Source organism: Euphorbia lathyris, chromosome 2 (assembly GCF_963576675.1).
Source record: "Euphorbia lathyris chromosome 2, ddEupLath1.1, whole genome shotgun sequence".
Lineage (NCBI taxonomy): Eukaryota > Viridiplantae > Streptophyta > Magnoliopsida > Malpighiales > Euphorbiaceae > Euphorbia > Euphorbia lathyris.
In genome coordinates, this window is record NC_088911.1 from 87,754,286 (window position 1) to 87,760,285 (window position 6,000).

Consider the following 6,000-nt stretch of genomic DNA (forward strand, 5'->3'; position numbering starts at 1 on the left):
TGTAAATCCCATTACACTGTACTGTGATAACAATGGAGCCATTGCGCAAGCAAAGGAACCACGGTCTCATAATGCATCCAAGCATTACCTTAAGCGATACCACATTATAAGAGAAATTGTGGCAAGAGGAGATGTGAGAATAGAAAGAGTACCTACAGAGGACGACGTTGCAGATCCGTTGACAAAGCCCTTAACCCAGAAAGTACATGATCGTCATCTAACTTCTACTGGGATAAGTTGTAGAAACAATTGGCTTTAGTCCAAGTGGGAGTATGTTGGGGTTTAGTGTCCTATAGACAATTGTTCTAGGATACAGACTTAATGTAAATGAAGTGTTCTTTATATCATTTGTTTTAATGAGATATATGTTTTATAACTATATAAAGGCAAAACCCTTTTAAGCACTAAATACAGTCTAATAAAAGGAAATCCGTAAGTTTGTTTAAAGTGATTATAAAGTGTTCATACAAGCATGAAGTGAGACAAAATTTTATAATAAACTAATAAACTTAAAACCACCCCAAGTCAAGCAATATGTTTAGGATTGACATATCGCGGTTGAGACTTGCATGTAACAGTGTCTTCTGTCCGACAGAAAGCTGATCTCACAAGCTTCATATATATAGATATCTGGACAGTTACATAGATCCGATGAAAGGTAGTTCATTAGGATTGGGGACCCGACTTGAGATAACAGGATGGGTAGATTCTTCCTTGTCACTTGTTCATCTCATTGGTATTAATAGGTATATATAATCCTCAGACTCAAAGGAATGTTAATTGGTATTCTGGATTACGGAATGTGACGCTTTGACTCTGGTGTAACACGATCCTTAACAGAGATGACTCTGGGGTGTGAACAGCAGACGTTGGGTATCACAGGAAGTGATTGTGGGATCGTTATACATTGGATTGAGCATTTATCACTCCCGATAAATGGGAGATATGTCCATGGATCGCTTGTGGAAGTCTTGACTCTAAATCCTTGCAAGGTGATAGCTTGAGATTGAAATGAGATTTCTCTTAACCTATCTAATTGGAGTTGACTCGGCCAGAACAAGTAAAACGAACGTCTCGCTATATGTGACTTGACATCACCCATAGTCATAAGATTCAGTTCAAGGACGTAGTTGATAAAGGATCAAATTATACCGTAACTAATACGGAAAGGTCAACGACAGAATCAACATGTCTTCTTATAGCTCTAGGGGAATGATTACGGACTTGCTAATCACATACTCTGTACATCATTCCGTTATGCAAAGATTAAATATAATTCTTTGAAAATTGTTTAATAACGTTGCATACGGCTAGAAGCGATAAGAACCTAATGGGTCACACATAAGACTTGGAACCCAAAAGAGAGACAAATGTTAATTAATTGATGGAAGCCCAATTGAGCCCAATAAGACCCAATTACCATAGGGGTCGAAATTTATGTATATTAGATACATAAATAATTAATTTGATTTTATCAAATCCTAATTAGATTAGGATTTTGAATTAAATTAATTAAAGGATAAATAAGTTAGGAGTTTTAATTAGATTATATTACTCCTATTATTATCCAATAAGGTTATCATTATTATCTTTTATATTTAGATATATTAATAGATAATAATTAAGAATTCTATTCCGAATTGAATTCCTATTAAGTAACCTAATTCTATCTAACTAGGGTTTAGATACAAGTGATTATAAATACCCCCCTACTAAGGATTTTCGAAATCCACTATTAAATCCAGGAGAGAGAATTCGAACCCCCCTAACCGAGGATGAGTTTTCACCGCTTCCATCCGTTTAATTGATTTTCATCTCTTTCTCTTTATCCTTGATCTTGTGTTTATTAATTAGAGACAATCTACTTTGGTTGTTAATAAACGGTTGATTCTAACTTGATCTTCTGTTGTTTTGTTTTGTGCTCGGGAACTCGAAGTAAGAGTTGTGGGCACTTCGTTTGCAACGGTAGATAGAACATCTAAAAGGTATTTCTTCTTATCTCTCTTTATATGAAATAACGGTTAACGGATCTTAGGGTTAATGGAAATAGGTTAAAATTTTTATATTTCCGCTGCTATACATTAGCCTATTTTTCTTCATTGGTATCAGAGCCTGCGTTAAATCCGTTATTTCATATATGAAAATTTAGAAGTTTTTCAATCAGATTGAATAAATATTTATAGTTAGGTTGATTAACAAAACTGTTTTGATTAATTAGTTCTAAAAGATAAATAAGTTTTAATTAATTGTTAATTAAAATAGGTTATGCACATGTTCCTAATAATTTTGGTTGATAATCATTATAACAAAATCTATTAGTTTTATGGTTAGATTGATAAAATCAATTTTATTCATTCTAAAAGATAAAACGGAAAATCTATAATAGTTTTTCCTATTTTCTGAAAATCATTTTAAAACTGATATATATATATATATATATATATATATATATATATTACAGCAGTTCGGGTCGCGCCATACGGCACGACCCGACTACTGTCACGGTTGCTACCGCGCGCGGCGCCTGGCCGCCGCTGCCGCAAGGCAGCGGCGGGTCAGACGCCCAGGGCTGCTGCCAAACGGCAGCAGCCCACCCTCGGGCCCGGCCCGAGACCCACTTAGTTTTTAAATCGTTTAAAAACTAGTTTTAAATATATATATATGTATATGTTTCAGAAATGAATAGTTTTCTGTTTTGATTATCGAATGAAAATTTATTTAAAAGTTTGTTTTACCAATTTGTAAATAAAAAATGTTTAAATGAATTAAAATCAAAATAATTGGGACGTGCATAATTAAAAGTTTTGTATAGTTATATTAATCTAAAAGTTTAATATAAAAGGATACGAAACTATTAGAAGTAAAATTGGATGAAAGTTAATTTGTTGAGTTAATGTGATTAACCGAAATATTATATAAAATACTTATGTAATCAACCAATTAAATTTATTTAATTGAGTCTATGCATGTTTGGAGTTACGGACATATTTGGACCCTCTTTTAGTCTTTTGGTATTTTTGAAATAGGGCCTGCGAGTCCTGCCTTTCTACTATCTATTGTAATTTCTCCTCTCATCTAATTACCTTCAATTCAATTGAAGTTTTCTTTAGTAGTATAGAAATTAATATGTAATTTCAAGGCGCCATGGAGAAGACGGAGGACCTAAAGAGAAATATGTAATAGTTAGTATTTTCTTAGGTTTGCCCTTTTATTCCGTCTCTGGCTCGACAGAATAATTTAGATGATATGTCCATAACGCCAATGTATGTGTCTGATGTATGCTAAAGCAAATCAAGGCTAAGTTAGATTATGAGACCTAAAATAAAATCCCTCATTAAAAAGTTAAGTAAATAAGCAAGTTATTAAAATCGGTTGCCCCTCCCTAATATTATAATTCAGCCGGCAGTACTGAGGGCCTTTGGGTTGTTGAGTAAACTCAAGCTCGGGGTCTTACGGTAACACCTGAATTATCGAAAATCATTTTTCATGAATATGAGGTAATACTTAAATTAGATTATGATAATTGGATGAGTAAACTCATGTTTTCATAAACTAATGGGAAATACGGTTGGGATTAATATGAATAGCATATTAGTTACTAATGTAGTTAGTAACCCAATAACCTAGGAATCACATTAAAGATGTGATTGATTACATGAATCTACCTAACGAATGGGACTAGCTTGTTGAGTAAACTCAAGGCAAAATCTCAGGAGTTAGGATCCTAGCTCACTAAAGGATTTATGAAATTCTTTGAATTAATATGGAGGGCTATTAATTTGGCAAAATAGTGGGAGCAATCTGAAATAAACTAAAAGGCCTATACTTTTAGATTGATGTACTTTAAAGCAAATGAATAACATACGTTTACTCTTTCTCACTGTCATGTTTAATAAAACACTCTTAAAATCATGACTAACACCAATCTGCAAAACATTCTTACCGATAACAAGTTGAACGGTTCAAACTTCGCCGACTAGTTCTGTAACCTCAAAATTGTTTTGAAGTTCGAAAGGAAAGGGTATGTACTTGATACACGGATACCCCCTTACCCAACGGATGATGCTCCCTACCAAGAATTTTATGCTTACTTGAAGCATAAGGCTGATGATGATCAAGCAGGAGACATCATACTTGCATCTATGACACCAGAAGTTAAAAGGCAACTACATTCAGATATGGATGCCTATTCCATGGTCAAGCACCTAAAAGAGTTATTGTGAATCATACTCGGTGCGAACGCTTTGAAATAACAAAATATGGATGCAAGATGCAGGTGGGCACATCTGTAATGGCACATTGTGCCAAGATGATTAGCCTTATCACCAAGTTTTCTAGTATTAGAAATGCGATGGACCATGAACTAAGTGAGAACTTACTTCTTCAGTCCCTCCCCGAGAGTTACTCGCAATTCATCATGAACTACCAAACGAGTGGCTTGCAAACCTCTCTTGAAGAGCTTGCACATATGCTCGAGACAGTCGAGCCCAATATAAAAGAAAACGAGGAGATACCAAGCCTTACTATTGAAGGATCAAAGAAAAGGAAAGGGATATCTCCCGATCCAAACCATCCTGAGAAAGGCAAGGAGGCAATGCTCACCGAAACAAAGGGAAAGGAATTAAAGAAGCCCAAAGGCAAGTGCCACTTTTGTGGTGAAATGGGGCATTGGAGGAGAAATTGTTTGTTGTACCTAGCTACCCTCAAGAAGGGAGAAGCCGGGACTTCAACATCTGGTATGTTTTATATTGAAATAAATACAATTTCACAGTCTGAATCTTGGGTACTTGATACCGGATGCGGATCTCATATTTGTACAAATATGCAGGAACTAAATCAGACTAAGGAATTAAAGAAAGGAAGCATAAACTTGCGAGTAGGAAATGGAGCAAGAGTTGTCTCCCTTGCAATTGGAGATTATGTTTTAAATTTGCCCTTTGGGCTTGTAATAGAATTAAGGAACTGTTTATACGTTCCACAAATGTCTCGTAACATTATTTCTATTAGCCGTCTCGTTGACGATGGTTTTCATATTTCAATAAAAGAAAACCATTGCAATTTTTATAGAGATTCGATCTTCTATTTTTCAAGAATATCACAAAATGGGATTTATGTAGATGACAAAATTTCTGTTTTCGCAATTGATACCAAAAGACATAAGCTAGATAATTCAACTTACTTATGGCATTGTCGTTTAGGCCATATAAACAAAAGACGCATGCTTAAGCTACATCAAGATGGGCTTATAAATTCAATTGATCCTGAATCATTGGAAACGTGCGAAGCATGTTTAAAAGGTAAAATGACAAAGACACCCTTTAGCAATAAAGGTGAGCGTGTATCAGACACTCTAGGACTCATTCATTCCGATGTATGCGGTCCTATGTCAGTCCAAGCAAGAGGAGGATTCAGATACTTCATAAGCTTCATAGACGACCATACGAGATATGGTTATATCTACTTAATGAAGCACAAGTCCGAAGCTTTTGAGAAATTCAAATGCTTCAAGAATGAAGTAGAAAATCAATTAGGAAAGAAAATAAAGACACTTCGATCAGATTGAGGTGGCGAATATCTTTCAGATGATTTTCTGAATTATCTAACTGAATGTGGGATATGCTCACAATGGACACCTCCCTATACACCACAACACAATAGTGTATCTGAGAGGAGGAAGCGTACCCTATTAGATATGGTACGATCCATGATGAGCATAGCGTTACTTCCAAAGACATTCTGGGGCTATGCCTTAGAAACCGCCCTCTTCACCCTAAATCGAGTACCAACTAAATCCGCTAGTTCCACACCATATGAATTGTTCATTGGTAATAAACTCGTGTTCTCATTCATGAGAGTATGGGGTTGTTCAGCATACGTCAAACGCATCGCGTCCGACAAACTAGATTCTAAATCTGACAAATGTTTATTCGTTGGATACCCTAAGGAAACTATGGGATATTGCTTCTACCATCCAGATGATCAGAAAGTAATAGTATCCAA